Raw genomic sequence first — 16,937 nt, 5'->3', positions numbered from 1 at the left:
GCAAGTATAGGGATGACTTGATCTGAATCACAGATTAGAGATCAATATCAGCTGGAGATGCAAGAGAAACTCTTGAGCAACAAGTCTAAAATCGATGAAAGATAAATGGAAATCCAGATAGAGAAGGAGAGAATATGAAAGGCAGCTAGTGCAGTACATACACTAGGCAACTTTCAGAAGCCATGGCAAGTCTGGTCTGTGAAGGTTTTCATGTATCCAGATCATGGCACAGGCCAGCCTCTTAACCAGGGTTCTGCAGAACCCTAGGGTTCCATGAGAAGTTTCTGCCTTTTTAATTCTCACCCTCCCAATCTGGATATACAAGAGGCAGAAACGTCTCATGGAACCCCCAGCAACCTCTGCAGGAACCCTAGGGTTCTGCAGAACCCTGGTTGAGAGGCTGCCCTATGCCATGATCTGGATACACGCAAACCTTCATATCATATTCAGATCAGATTTACCACATCTAAAAGGTTGCCCTTATGCATTTGTTAGCTCTTAATTTCTCTCCTTCTCTACCTATAGGGCGGCCTCTCAACCAGGGCTCCTCCAAAGGTTGCCAGAGGTTGCATGAGAAGTTTCTGCCTCTTGGGATACCCAGATAGATAGGAAGAGAATTCAAGAGCCAACAAGTGCAGTATGCATACCAGGCAACCTTTAGATGCCATGGTAAAGCTGATCTGTGAAGCTTTGCATGTATCCAGGTCATGGTAAAGGTCAGCCTCTTAACCAGAGTTAGTTAGAGGTTATTAGGGGCTCTTTGTGCAATTTCTGTCTCTTGCCTCCAGTTGGAGAGGGAGAGAAGTTGGAGAGCCAATGCAGTATGCATACCGGGCAACTTTTAGAAGCCAGGGTAGATCTGGAGCATGGAGGTTTGCATGTATCCTCGTCATGGTATTGGGTTGCTCTACAGGTTACTAGAAGTTCCATGAGTAATGAGCAATTTCTGACACTCAGACAAGTAGCCACTGACAACACAACAGTGGCCACCAGTGTAAAGAGCCTTCTTCCCAATGGCCACCAGTGTAAAGAGCCTTCTTCCCAATGGCCACCAGTGTAAAGAGCCTTCTTCCCAATGGCCACCAGTGTAAAGAGCCTTCTTCCCAATGGCCACCAGTGTAAAGAGCCTTCTTCCCAATGGCCACCAGTGTAAAGAGCCTTCTTCCCAATGGAGACCAGTGTAAAGAGCCTTCTTCCCAATGGAGACCAGTGTAAAGAGCCTTCTTCCCAATGGCCACCAGTGTAAAGAGCCTTCTTCCCAATGGCCACCAGTGTAAAGAGCCTTCTTCCCAATGGCCACCAGTGTAAAGAGCCTTCTTCCCAATGGCCACCAGTGTAAAGAGCCTTCTTCCCGATGGCCACCAGTGTAAAGAGCCTTCTTCCCGATGGCCACCAGTGTAAAGAGCCTTCTTCCCGATGGCCACCAGTGTAAAGAGCCTTCTTCCCGATGGCCACCAGTGTAAAGAGCCTTCTTCCCGATGGCCACCAGTGTAAAGAGCGTTCTTCCCGATGGCCACCAGTGTAAAGAGCGTTCTTCCCGATGGCCACCAGTGTAAAGAGCGTTCTTCCCGATGGCCACCAGTGTAAAGAGCGTTCTTCCCGATGGCCACCAGTGTAAAGAGCGTTCTTCCCGATGGCCACCAGTGTAAAGAGCGTTCTTCCCGATGGCCACCAGTGTAAAGAGCGTTCTTCCCGATGGCCACCAGTGTAAAAGTTCAACGGACCTAGAAATGAAACATGTTTTAAATCTTTTTGACGGACTTGAGTCCGGTCGAAAAGTCCGCTCATCTGTATACTAGTCCGACGGACAAAAACCGACACTAGGGCAGCTATTGGCTACGAACTTCCTTGTTTTAGTCCGGTCGTACGTCATCACGTACGAATCCGTCGGACTTTGGTTGATCGTGTGTAGGCAAATCCGTTCATTAGGAAAGTCCGTCGTAAAGTAAGTTGAAAAGTCCACAGGACAAAGTCTCCCGTAAAGTCCGCTCGTGTACGCGGTATTAGAGTGACCACACTCACACTCTCTGCTCCTCTCTATAACACAGAGTGGTGTTCTGCAGTCCAAAAAAAAGAACTTAGAATGATGATAACTTTAAGTGGAAATTACAAGGGCACAACAGGTATTTTCTTAACTTGTGGAACATCTACTTAGTCTGAAAAATGAAAACTAATGCAGCCACCATATCCAAGAACTGGTAAGCTGCAATATATACATTTTTGGTTTTGGGGTTTAGATATACTTTAACTAGAAGTAACTAAAGACAGCTATACAAAAGATATGTAGTCCAACTGAGAACTGTCAACTTTTTGGTTCTGTTTATCACATACACATATAGTTTGATGGACACAAGGGTTCAATGGCTAACCTTGACTTCCAGACTGTATGACAGAAGACAAAAACAAAAGGGGGAGGAAGGGATGTACAGAGACCACTTAAATGTGCAAATGCAGTCACTGCATGGGGTCACACTTGTCATCTTGGTTATCAAAACCTGAAAAAGTATCTGTCTATGATAAGCTCTCGCAACCTTTTTACCTCAGAAGAACCCTTAAAATAAATTTCTAGGTCTTTTAAAACCAATTCAATGGGGTTCAGTGAGAGCAATGTCCCTTGCATTGGTGACCAGTGGAAAAAAATGCCCCCCTTACAGTGGTGGTCAGATGCCACCCTTACCAACACCTAAAAAGATCTGCCATTCTGCAGCTGGTTCTGCCAAGTGATGTTGGCCCTGAAACTATGTAGGCACCATCAAATAGGAGGTCCATCCCCCACAGCTCTAAGAACCCCTATAGGAGGTATCCCAATGTTGTACAGAGCCCGGTTTTAGAAAGACAGGTCCATAAAGACTAGGTTAACGCTGTAACCTACAAGAAGGAGCACACTAGAAGTGTATGGCAAACTCTTTGCAACCTGGCAGGTCTACAACCCTAACCAAACATTCTGGCCAAGAAAAGAAGACCTAATACACTTGCAGATGCAACCTGGAACTATGTAGGCACCATCAAATGGGAGATCAACCATACACAGCTTTGGGAATCCCTATAGAGGAACCCCAATGTTCTACAGAACCCTGTTTGGAAAAGGCAAGCCTATGAAGACTAGTCTAAACCTGAAACCTATAAAAAGGAGCACACTATAAGCATATGGTCAAATCTGTGCAACCTAGCAGGTCTAGAACCCCAACCAAACATCCTGATGAAGAAAAGATAACCGAATAAAACTTGCAGAGGCAGTTGTACTAGTGGAAATGGGGAGGTTGTGCCAATAATCTACAAATTAGGCCAGTAATCATCCCCACGTAGCGAAACCTTGAGCCAGACCTATAGATGTGACTGCTGGTGCATTAATCTGCTTTAATGAGATCATATACCACTTCCAACCTGCCCTGACTACATGCTGAGATTGCTGCTGCACCAATCCCTGGGCTGAGGGTATACATGACAGGCAATGCCAAGCCGAAGTCACAAGATGTATCATGCTTAATGGAACTGCAGCAGATCAGGACTCTGTGTCAGTCTAGACTCCATGTGTTGAGAAGACCCCCAACCCAATCTACAACCCACCAGGTACGTTGTATGTGCTATCCAAGGGGGAACATATAATAAAGCGCACCAGGTAGCTTATGTGTGCTATCCAAGGCGGAAGCTAGAATAAGCCTACCACGTATGTCATGTGTGCTATCCAAGGGGGGAGAAGACAGAATTAGCCCATCAGGTACATTATATGTACTATCCAAGGGGGTAGATCGAATAAGCCTACCAGCTACGCTATGTGTGCTATCCAAGGGAGAAGATAGAATAAGCCTACCAGCTACGCTATGTGTGCTATCCAAGGGAGAAGATAGAATAAGCCTTCCAGGTATGTTATGTGTGTTATCCAAGGTGGGGATACAATAAGTCCATCGGGTACATTAGATTTACTATCCAAGGGGGAAGATAGAGGCCTACCAGGTATGCTATGTTTGCCATCCAAAAGGGGGAAGATAGAATAAGCCTACCAGGTACACTATGTGTGTTATCCAAGAAGGGTGTGGGGGGGGGGGGGGTGGATACAATAAGCCCATCAGGTACATTATATGTACTATGGAAGGGGGAAGATAGAATAAGCCTACCAGGTACGTTATATGTACTATGCAAGGGGGAAGAGAACTTACATGGTAGGCTTATTCCATCTTCCCCACTTTGATATTACATACCTGATGGGCTTATTCTATGTGTGTTAGAATAAGCCCATCAGCTACATTACATGTCCTATCCAAGGGAGAAGATAGGTTAAGCCTACCAGGTACGTTGTATGTCCTATCCAAGGGACAAGATAGAATAAGCCTACCAGGTACGTTGTATGTCCTATCCAAGGGAGAAGATAAAATAAGCCTACCAGGTACGTTGTATGTCCTATCCAAGGGAGAAGATAAAATAAGCCTACCAGGTACGTTGTATGTCCTATCCAAGGGAGAAGATAGGTTAAGCCTACCAGGTACGTTGTACATCCTATCCAAGGGGGAAGATATAATAAGCCTACCACCAATAGGTTGTATGTCCTATCCAAGGGAGAAGATATAATAAGCCTACCAGGTATGTTGTATGTTCTATCCAAGGGAGCAGATAAAATAAGCCCATCAGGTAGGTTATATGTCCTATCCAAGGAGGGAAGATGGAGCAATCCCATCCTCCAACATGGGTGACAGATCTGGAGGAGCCTTTGACATAGATGGCCTTGATCTGAGACCTCCATGATCCAATCACACAGCTCTCTATCACCACTTAACCTGCAACTTCCCACCAGCCAGACAAAAAGGTCAGCTCTGTGGTTGCAGGATCTGGGGGAGGAAATAAAAAGTCAACCCTGGATGACCTTGATCAGTCCCCACACACAAACAAGAGGCGATCCATCCAATCCAAACAGACCACATGACAAGCCCACCTCTCATTAACAGCTCTCCCAGCAGGGGGCAGGCTACTAATGCCCTGCAGACAAGCTGTCATTACACGTCAATCATTGATTGACAGCTTGGCCATCAACATCTTCTCACCCGTGCCAACAATGAGCGCATATTAGGTGCTGCAACCCCCCAAATTCCCCAACAACCTACCCGTCCTCCAGGCGAGGAGAGCGATCACATCCCGGGCTCTGCGGCACTGCCATCATCATCATCATGTGTCACATAGGATCCGACGGGGGAAAATGGCGGCTCCACGAGTCCAGGGGAGGAAAAAAAAAATCCAGCCCGGGGAAGGGAGAAGGGTGGGGGTGGCAGGCAGCGGAGTGGTGGTCGGGGAAGGGAGAGGGGGGGCGGCTGGGGAGGTGAAGCTGCTATTATCCCAGGCGATCAGGATTTGCTGAGGGATGCAGTTTACCCAGATCGTTGGGGGGGGGGGGAGCCCGATCTGGATCTGACCGACGGTGCTGCTTGTTAAAAGGGATCGGTGGAAAGGACTGATCGCAGCCTAGTCCCGGTAACGGGGCTGAGATAGCTTCCTAGCTCCTGCGATGGCTTGCAAGCCCCGGTAATAGGCTGCGATTGCTTGCAAGTCCCGGTAATAGGCTGCGATGGCTTCCTAATGCCTGTGATCGCTTGTTAGTCCCGGTAGAAGGCTGCGATTGCTTCCCAGTCCCGGTAGAAGGCTGCAATTGTTTGCTAGTCCCGGTAATAGGCTGCGATTGCTTGCAAGTCCCGGTAATAGGCTGCGATTGCTTGCAAGTCCCGGTAATAGGCTGCGATTGCTTGCAAGTCCCGGTAATAGGCTGCGATTGCTTGCAAGTCCCGGTAATAGGCTGCGATTGCTTGCAAGTCCCGGTAATAGGCTGCGATTGCTTGCAAGTCCCGGTAATAGGCTGCGATTGCTTGCAAGTCCCGGTAATAGGCTGCGATTGCTTGCTAGCTCCGGTAATAGGCTGCGATTGCTTGCTAGCTCCGGTAATAGGCTGCGATTGGTTGCTAGCTCCGGTAATAGGCTGCGATTGGTTGCTAGCTCCGGTAATAGGCTGCGATTGCTTCCTAATGCCTGCGATTGCCTCCCAGTCCCGGTAGAAGGCTGCGATTGCTTGCTACTCCCGGTAATAGGCTGCGATGGCTTCCCAGTCCTGGTAATAGGCTGCGATTGCTTGCTAGCTCCGGTAACAGGCTGCGATCGCTTCCTGATGCCTGCGATTGCTTCCCAGTCCCGGTAGAAGGCTGCGATTGCTTGCTAATCCCCGGTAAAAAGGTAGCCGATCTCTCCCAGTCCCAATAAATCCTTGCGATCCCAGGCCCAATAAAAGGTTGCAGCCCTCTCCCGGTGTCGGTTGTGTGTAGAAGGATCGGATGGTGTCCCGGCGGGCGCGCGGTGGTGTCGGGTGGGCGGCGCGCGCTGTATACAATGTATCTCTTCTCCTCTCCCGGGCCGGATGGAAGGTTTCCTCCTCTCTGGATACAATGTGTCGCTCGGCTCCCTCCTCCTCCTCCTCCTCCTCCTCCTCCTCCTCCTCTCCCGCCTCCTCTTCTCCCCGATCCTCATACACTGTAATGGATCACAAAATGTCCGCTCCGCCTGTCTAATGAGAGCCGGCCGCCCCCTCCTGGCTGTCTGTCCCCCTCTCCTCCCGCCCGGCTGTGTCTCCTCCCCCTCCCGGGTGTTTCCCCCGCCCCCTCCCCCCCTGCAGTAGCAGATGCTAATGAAGCGGTAATGGACTCCACACTGCCGCTACCTGACACCGGGGGAGGGGGCGGAGCCGGGCTCTGATTGGTGCACACACTCCACCATCCACTCCTTATCGATACTCCAGAATATCAGGGATCGATAGTTGGAAGTTCTCCATCAGATCTCTGTTTCCATCCCCCTAATCCGATCGAATTTATGAGTGAAAAATGCTGCCGAACGACACAAAACGATCGACCCCGACCGATTTACATCTAAGGGTGGCCGTACAAACTTCCATAAACGATCCATTTCTATTCTGATCCCAATAATTGATCGATTTACCACTCACAGGGAAGTGACAGCTGGAAGTTCTCCATCAGATCTCTCTTTCCATCCCCCTAATCCGATCGAATTTATGAGCGGAAAATGCTACTGAACGACACAAAACGATCGACCCCGACCGATTTACATCTAAGGGTGGCCGTACAAACTTCCATAGATGATCAGTTTCTATTCTGATCCCAATAATTGATCGATTTACCACTCACAGGGAAGTGACAGCTGGAAGTTCTCCATCAGATCTCTGTTTCCATCTTCCTAATCCGATCGAATTTATGAGCGAAAAATACTGCCGAACGACACAAAACGATCGACCCCGACCGATTTACATCTAAGGGCGGCCGTACAAACTTCCATAAAAGATCCATTTCTATTCTGATCTCAATAATTGATCGATTTACCACTCACAGGGAAGTGACAGCTGGAAGTTCTCCATCAGATCTCTGTTCCCATCTTCCTAATCCAATCAAATGGCTACCAAACAACACAAAACAATCGATCATTTTCTTCCCTGACTGATTTACTCGGTTTGATTGAATTTGATGTTAACCGAGTGTAATAGTGGGCATACAAACTTCCATTTTTTTCTGATTAATAGTCAATAACACAATCGATAGATATGACAGATGACAGAGAAGTGGGATCCCATCAATAGTTGGAAATTTATCTGTCAGATCTCTGTTTCCATCCTCTTAATCCGATCAAATTTATAACCAAAAAAATGCTGCCAAATTATGCAAAATGATCGATCATTTTCCACCCCAGCATATTTACATCTAAGGGTGGCCGTAAAAACTTCCATAAATGATCAATTTCTTGTCCGATCAATAGTTGCTCACACAATCGATAGATATACCAGATGACAGGGAAGTGGGATCCCATCGATAGTTAGAAATTATCTGTCAGATCTCTGTTTCCATCTTCCTAATCCGATCGAATTTATGAGCGAAAAATGCTGCAGAACGACACAAAACGATCGCCCCTGACCGATTTACATCTAAGGGTGACCGTACAAACTTCCATAGACGATCAATTTCTATTCTGATCTCAATAATTGATCAATTTACCACTCACAGGGAAGTGACAGCTGGAAGTTCTCCATCAGATCTCTGTTTCTATCTTCCTAATCCAATCGAATTTTTGAGCGAAAAATTCTGCCGAACTACACAAAACAATCGACACCGACAGATTTACATCTAAGGGTGGCTGTACAAAACTCTATAAACGATCCATTTCTATTCTGATCAATAATTGATCGATTTACCACTCATAGGGAAGTGACAGCTGGAAGTTCTCCTCCAGATCTCTGTTTCCATCCTTCCAAGCCGAACGAATTTATGAGCGAAAAATGCTATCGAACAACACAAAACGATCGCCCCCAACTGATTTACATCTAAGGGTGGCCATAAAATTTCCATAAACGATCAATTTCTATTCTGATCTCAATAATTGATCGATTTACCACTCACCGGGAAGTTATGGTTGGAAGTTCTCCATCAGATCTCTGTTCCCATCTTCCTAAACTGATCAAATGGCTACCAAACAACACAAAACAATCGATCATTTTCTTCCCTGACTGATTTACTCGGTTTGATCGAATCTCATGTAAACCGAGTGTAATAGTGGCCATACAAACTTCAATTTTTTTCTGATCTATAATCAATAACACAATTGATCGATATGCCAGATGACAGGGAAGTGGAATCTCATCAATAGTTGGAAGTTCTCCATCGGATTCTCTGTTTCCATCCGCCTAATCCGATCGAATTTATAACCAAAAAAATGATGCAAAACGTTTGATTATTTTCTACTCCAGCAGATTTACATCTAAGGGTGGCCGTACAAACTTCCATAAACAATGAATTTCTTGTCTGATCAATAGTCGATCACACAATCGATAGCTATGCCAGATGACACAGAAGTGGGATCCCATCAACAGTTGGAAATTATCTGTCAGATCTCTGTTTCCATCCTCCTAATCCGATCAAATTTATGAGCGAAAAATGCTACCAAACGACACAAAATGATCGACGCCGACCGATTTACATCTAAGGGTGACCATACAAAATTCCATAAATGATCAATTTCTATTCTGATCAATAATTGATCAATTTACCACTCACAGGGAAGTGACAGCTGGAAGTTCTCCATCAGATCTCTGCTTCCATCCTCCTAAACCGATCAAATTTATGACCGCAAATGACTACCAAACAACACAAATCAATCGATCATTTTCTTCCCTGACTGATTTACTCGGTTTGATCGAATCTGATTTAAACCGAGTCTAATAGTGGCCATACAAACTTCCATTTTTTATGATCAATAATCAATAACACAATTGATCGATATGCTGCTGTCAGGGAAGTGGAATCTCATCAATAGTTGGAAGTTCTCCATCAGATCTCTGTTTCCACCCTCCTAATCCGATCGAATTTATAACCAAAAGTTGCCAAATGATCCAAAACGATCAATCATTTTCTACCCCAGCAGATTTACATCTAAGGGTGGTCGTAAAAACTTCCATAAATGATCAATTTCTTTTCCAATCAATAGTCGATCACACAATTGATAGATATGCCAGATGGTGGGAAGTGGGATCCCATCGACAGAAATTATCTGTCAGATCTCTGTTTCCATCGTCCTAAACCGATCAAATTTATGACCGCAAATGACTGCCAAATGATGCAAAATGATCGATCATTTTTTCCCTGACCAATTTCCTTTTCGAATCTGATGTAAACCGAGTCTAATAGTGGCCATACAAACTTCCATTTTTTTCTGATCTATAGTCAATAACACAATTGATCGATATGCTGCTCACAGGGAATTGGAATCTCATCGATAGTTGGAAGTTCTCCATCGGATCTCTGTATCCATCCTTGTAATCCAATCGATTGGAATACGAGCAAATTTATGACCAAATCATCTCTGTATGTAAAACGATTGTTTTTCTGACTCATTTGATCACATGCAATCTAAACCGAGTCTAATGGTGGACATAGAAGCTTCTATAGATGATAAATTTCTTCTCCAATTAACACAATTGATAGATTTGCCCGCTGACAGGCAGGTGGCATATCATCGATAGTTGTAAGTTCTCCATCAGATCTCTGCTTTTACCCTCATAAGCTGATCAATTTATTACTGAATCATCTCTGGATGCAAAATTATCATTTTCTGACTCAGTTTGATCGAATCCAATGTAAGCCGAGTCTATTGGTAGCCATAGAAGCTTCTATAGATGATCACTTTCAATCAATACTCAATAACACGATCGATATGCTGCTCACAGGGACATGGAATCCCATCAATAGTTATAAATTATCCATACATAAGGGGGGATATGATCTCCATGTATAAATACATAAGGGGGGGATATGATCACCATGTATAAATACATAAGGGGGGATATGATCTCCATGTATAAATACATAAGGGGGATATGATCTCCATGTATAAATACATAAGGGGGGATATGATCTCCATGTATAAATACATAAGGGGGGATATGATCTCCATGTATAAATACATAAGGGGGATATGATCTCCATGTATAAATACATAAGGGGGGATATGATCTCCATGTATAAATACATAAGGGGGGATATGATCTCCATGTATAGATACATAAGGGGGGATATGATCTCCATGTATAAATACATAAGGGGGATATGATCTCCATGTATAAATACATAAGGGGGATATGATCTCCATGTATAAATACATAAGGGGGGATGTGATCTCCATGTATAAATGCATAAGGGGGGGATATGATCTCCATGTATAAATACATAAGGGGGATATGATCTCCATGAATAAATAGATAATGGGGGGGATATGAGCTCCATGTATAAATACGCAAGGGGGGATATGATCTCCATGTATAAATACATAAGGGGGGATATGATCTCCATGTATAGATACATAAGGGAGGGATATGATCTTCATGTATAAATACATAAGGGGGGGATATGAACTCCATTTATAAATACATAAGGGGGGATATGATCTCCATGTATAAATACATAAGGGGGAATATGATCTCCATGTATAGATACATAAGGGGGGGATATGATCTCCATGTATAAATATATAAGAGGGTATATGATCTCCATGTATAAATACATAAGGGGGAATATGATCTCCATGTATAAATACATAAGGGGGGATATGATCACCATGTATAAATATATAAGGGGGATATGATCTCCATGTATAAATATATAAGGGGGATATGATCTCCATGTATAAATACATAAGGGGGGATATGATCTTCATGTATAAATACATAAGGGGGATATGATCTCCATGTATAAATACATAAGGGGATATGATCTTCATGTATAAATACATAAGGGGGGGATATGATCACCATGTATAAATACATAGGGGGGGATATGATCTCCATGTATAAATAAATAAGGGGGAATATGATCTCCATGTATAAATACATAAGTGGGGATATGATCTCCATGTATAAATACATAAGGGGGATATGATCTCCATGTATAAATACATAAAGGGGATATGATCTCCATGTATAAATACATAAGGGGGGATATGATCTTCATGTATAAATACATAAGGGGGGATATGATCTCCATGTATAAATACATAAGGGGGGGATATGATCTTCATGTATAAATACATAAGGGGGATATGATCTCTATGTATAAATACATAAGGGGGATATGATCTCCATGTATAAATACATAAGGGGGGTTATGATCACCATGTATAAATACATAAGGGGGATATGATCTCCATGTATAAATACATAAGGGGGGATATGATCTTCATGTATAAATACATAAGGGGGGATATGATCTCCATGTATAAATATATAAGGGGGATATGATCACCATGTATAAATACATAAGGGGGAATATGATCTCCATGTATAAATACATAAGGGGGATATGATCTCCATGTCTAAATATATAAGGGGGATATGATCACCATGTATAAATACATAAGGGGGGATATGATCTTCATGTATAAATACATAAGGGGGGATATGATCTTCATGTATAAATACATAAGGGGGGATATGATCTCCATGTATAAATATATAAGGGGGATATGATCACCATGTATAAATACATAAGGGGGAATATGATCTCCATGTATAAATACATAAGGGGGATATGATCTCCATGTATAAATATATAAGGGGGATATGATCACCATGTATAAATACATAAGGGGGAATATGATCACCATGTATAAATACATAAGGGGGGATATGATCTCCATGTATAAATACATAAGGGGGGATATGATCTCCATGTATAAATACATAAGGGGGATATGATCACCATGTATAAATACATAAGGGGGGATATGATCTTCATGTATAAATACATAAGGGGGGATATGATCTCCATGTATAAATACATAAGGGGGGATATGATCTCCATGTATAAATACATAAGGGGGATATGATCACCATGTATAAATACATAAGGGGGGATATGATCTTCATGTATAAATACATAAGGGGGGATATGATCACCATGTATAAATACATAAGGGGGGATATGATCTCCATGTATAAATACATAAGGGGGAATATGATCTCCATGTATAGATACATAAGGGGGGGATATGATCTCCATGCATAAATATATAAGAGGGTATATGATCTCCATGTATAAAAAAAAATAAGGGGATATGATCTCCGTGTATAAATACATAAGGGGGATATGATCTCCATGTATAAATACATAAGGGGGGATATGATCACCATGTATAAATATATAAGGGGGATATGATCTCCATGTATAAATATATAAGGGGGATATGATCTCCATGTATAAATACATAAGGGGGGATATGATCTCCATGTATAAATACATAAGGGGGATATGATCGCCATGTATAAATACATAAGGGGGATATGATCTTCATGTATAAATACATAAGGGGGGGATATGATCACCATGTATAAATACATAAGGGGGGATATGATCTCCATGTATAAATACATAAGGGGGATATGATCTCCATGTATAAATACATAAGGGGGGATATGATCTCCATGTATAAATACATAAGGGGGGATATGATCTCCATGTATAAATACATAAGGGGGATATGATCTCCATGTATAAATACATAAGGGGGGATATGATCTCCATGTATAAATACATAAGGGGGGATATGATCTCCATGTATAGATACATAAGGGGGGATATGATCTCCATGTATAAATACATAAGGGGGATATGATCTCCATGTATAAATACATAAGGGGGATATGATCTCCATGTATAAATACATAAGGGGGGATGTGATCTCCATGTATAAATACATAAGGGGGGGATATGATCTCCATGTATAAATACATAAGGGGGATATGATCTCCATGAATAAATAGATAATGGGGGGGATATGAGCTCCATGTATAAATACGCAAGGGGGGATATGATCTCCATGTATAAATACATAAGGGGGGATATGATCTCCATGTATAGATACATAAGGGAGGGATATGATCTTCATGTATAAATACATAAGGGGGGGATATGAACTCCATTCATAAATACATAAGGGGGGATATGATCTCCATGTATAAATACATAAGGGGGAATATGATCTCCATGTATAGATACATAAGGGGGGGATATGATCTCCATGTATAAATATATAAGAGGGTATATGATCTCCATGTATAAATACATAAGGGGGAATATGATCTCCATGTATAAATACATAAGGGGGGATATGATCACCATGTATAAATATATAAGGGGGATATGGTCTCCATGTATAAATATATAAGGGGGATATGATCTCCATGTATAAATACATAAGGGGGGATATGATCTTCATGTATAAATACATAAGGGGGATATGATCTCCATGTATAAATACATAAGGGGATATGATCTTCATGTATAAATACATAAGGGGGGGATATGATCACCATGTATAAATACATAGGGGGGGATATGATCTCCATGTATAAATAAATAAGGGGGAATATGATCTCCATGTATAAATACATAAGTGGGGATATGATCTCCATGTATAAATACATAAGGGGGATATGATCTCCATGTATAAATACATAAAGGGGATATGATCTCCATGTATAAATACATAAGGGGGGATATGATCTTCATGTATAAATACATAAGGGGGGATATGATCTCCATGTATAAATACATAAGGGGGGGATATGATCTTCATGTATAAATACATAAGGGGGATATGATCTCTATGTATAAATACATAAGGGGGATATGATCTCCATGTATAAATACATAAGGGGGGTTATGATCACCATGTATAAATACATAAGGGGGATATGATCTCCATGTATAAATACATAAGGGGGGATATGATCTTCATGTATAAATACATAAGGGGGGATATGATCTCCATGTATAAATATATAAGGGGGATATGATCACCATGTATAAATACATAAGGGGGAATATGATCTCCATGTATAAATACATAAGGGGGATATGATCTCCATGTATAAATATATAAGGGGGATATGATCACCATGTATAAATACATAAGGGGGGATATGATCTTCATGTATAAATACATAAGGGGGGATATGATCTTCATGTATAAATACATAAGGGGGGATATGATCTCCATGTATAAATATATAAGGGGGATATGATCACCATGTATAAATACATAAGGGGGATATGATCTCCATGTATAAATATATAAGGGGGATATGATCACCATGTATAAATACATAAGGGGGAATATGATCACCATGTATAAATACATAAGGGGGGATATGATCTCCATGTATAAATACATAAGGGGGGATATGATCTCCATGTATAAATACATAAGGGGGATATGATCACCATGTATAAATACATAAGGGGGGATATGATCTTCATGTATAAATACATAAGGGGGATATGATCTCCATGTATAAATACATAAGGGGGGATATGATCTCCATGTATAAATACATAAGGGGGATATGATCACCATGTATAAATACATAAGGGGGGATATGATCTTCATGTATAAATACATAAGGGGGGATATGATCACCATGTATAAATACATAAGGGGGGATATGATCTCCATGTATAAATACATAAGGGGGAATATGATCTCCATGTATAGATACATAAGGGGGGGATATGATCTCCATGCATAAATATATAAGAGGGTATATGATCTCCATGTATAAAAAAAAATAAGGGGATATGATCTCCGTGTATAAATACATAAGGGGGATATGATCTCCATGTATAAATACATAAGGGGGGATATGATCACCATGTATAAATATATAAGGGGGATATGATCTCCATGTATAAATATATAAGGGGGATATGATCTCCATGTATAAATACATAAGGGGGGATATGATCTCCATGTATAAATACATAAGGGGGATATGATCGCCATGTATAAATACATAAGGGGGATATGATCTTCATGTATAAATACATAAAGGGGGGATATGATCACCATGTATAAATACATAAGGGGGGATATGATCTCCATGTATAAATACATAAGGGGGAATATGATCTCCATGTATAAATACATAAGTGGGGATATGATCTCCATGTATAAATACATAAGGGGGATATGATCTCCATGTATAAATACATAAGGGGGATATGATCTCCATGTATAAATACATAAAGGGGATATGATCTCCATGTATAAATACATAAGGGGGGATATGATCTTCATGTATAAATACATAAGGGGGGAAATGATCTCCATGTATAAATACATAAGGGGGGGATATGATCTTCATGTATAAATACATAAGGGGGGATATGATCACCATGTATAAATACATAAGGGGGATATGATCTCCATGTATAAATACATAAGGGGGGATATGATCTTCATGTATAAATACATAAGGGGGGATATGATCTCCATGTATAAATATATAAGGGGGATATGATCACCATGTATAAATACATAAGGGGGAATATGATCTCCATGTATAAATACATAAGGGGGGATATGATCTCCATGTATAAATATATAAGGGGGATATGATCACCATGTATAAATACATAAGGGGGAATATGATCACCATGTATAAATACATAAGGGGGGATATGATCTCCATGTATAAATACATAAGGGGGGATATGATCTCCATGTATAAATACATAAGGGGGGATATGATCTCCATGTATAAATACATAAGGGGGGTATGATCACCATGTATAAATACATAAGGGGGGATATGATCTTCATGTATAAATACATAAGGGGGGATATGATCACCATGTATAAATACATAAGGGGGGATATGATCTCCATGTATAAATACATAAGGGGGATGTGATCTTCATGTATAAATACATAAGGGGGGATATGATTTTAATGTATAAATACATAAGGGGGGATATGATTTTAATGTATAAATACATAAAGGGGATATGATCTCCATGTATAAATACATAAGGGGGGATAGGATCTTCATGTATAAATACATAAGGGGGGATATGATCTCCATGTATAAATACATAAGGGGGGATATGATCACCATGTATAAATACATAAGGGGGATATGATCTCTATGTATAAATACATAAGGGGGGATATGATCACCATGTATAAATACATAAGGGGGGATATGATCTCCATGTATAAATACATAAGGGGGATATGATCTCCATGTATAAATACATAAAGGGGATATGATTTCCATGTATAAATACATAAGGGGGGATATGATCTTCATGTATAAATACATAAGGGGGGATATGATCTCCATGTATAAATACATAAGGGGGGGATATGATCTTCATGTATAAATACATAAGGGGGATATGATCTCTATGTATAAATACATAAGGGGGATATGATCTCCATGTATAAATACATAAGGGGGGTTATGATCACCATGTATAAATACATAAGGGGGATATGATCTCCATGTATAAATACATAAGGGGGGATATGATCTTCATGTATAAATACATAAGGGGGGATATGATCTCCATGTA

At 41.3% G+C, this 16,937-nt stretch overlaps 1 protein-coding gene across 2 annotated transcripts in view; it reads right to left on the bottom strand.

Moving 5' to 3' along the window:
• SETBP1 (SET binding protein 1) overlaps positions 1-6,445 on the bottom strand; it is a 277,298-nt gene extending 270,853 nt beyond the window's left edge. For both annotated transcript variants that reach the window (XM_073618763.1, XM_073618770.1), the window contains exon 1: positions 5,097-6,445. The gene's annotated coding sequence lies outside the window, so the exon portion shown is untranslated. The remainder of the gene's footprint in view (positions 1-5,096) is intronic.
• Between the last annotated feature and the right edge of the window lie 10,492 nt (positions 6,446-16,937).

The sequence above is a fragment of the Aquarana catesbeiana genome, linkage group LG01 (genome assembly GCF_042186555.1).
Source record: "Aquarana catesbeiana isolate 2022-GZ linkage group LG01, ASM4218655v1, whole genome shotgun sequence".
Taxonomy (NCBI): domain Eukaryota; kingdom Metazoa; phylum Chordata; class Amphibia; order Anura; family Ranidae; genus Aquarana; species Aquarana catesbeiana.
Note: the sequence above shows the minus strand (reverse complement) of the source record. Positions and strands in the feature narration are given on the sequence as shown.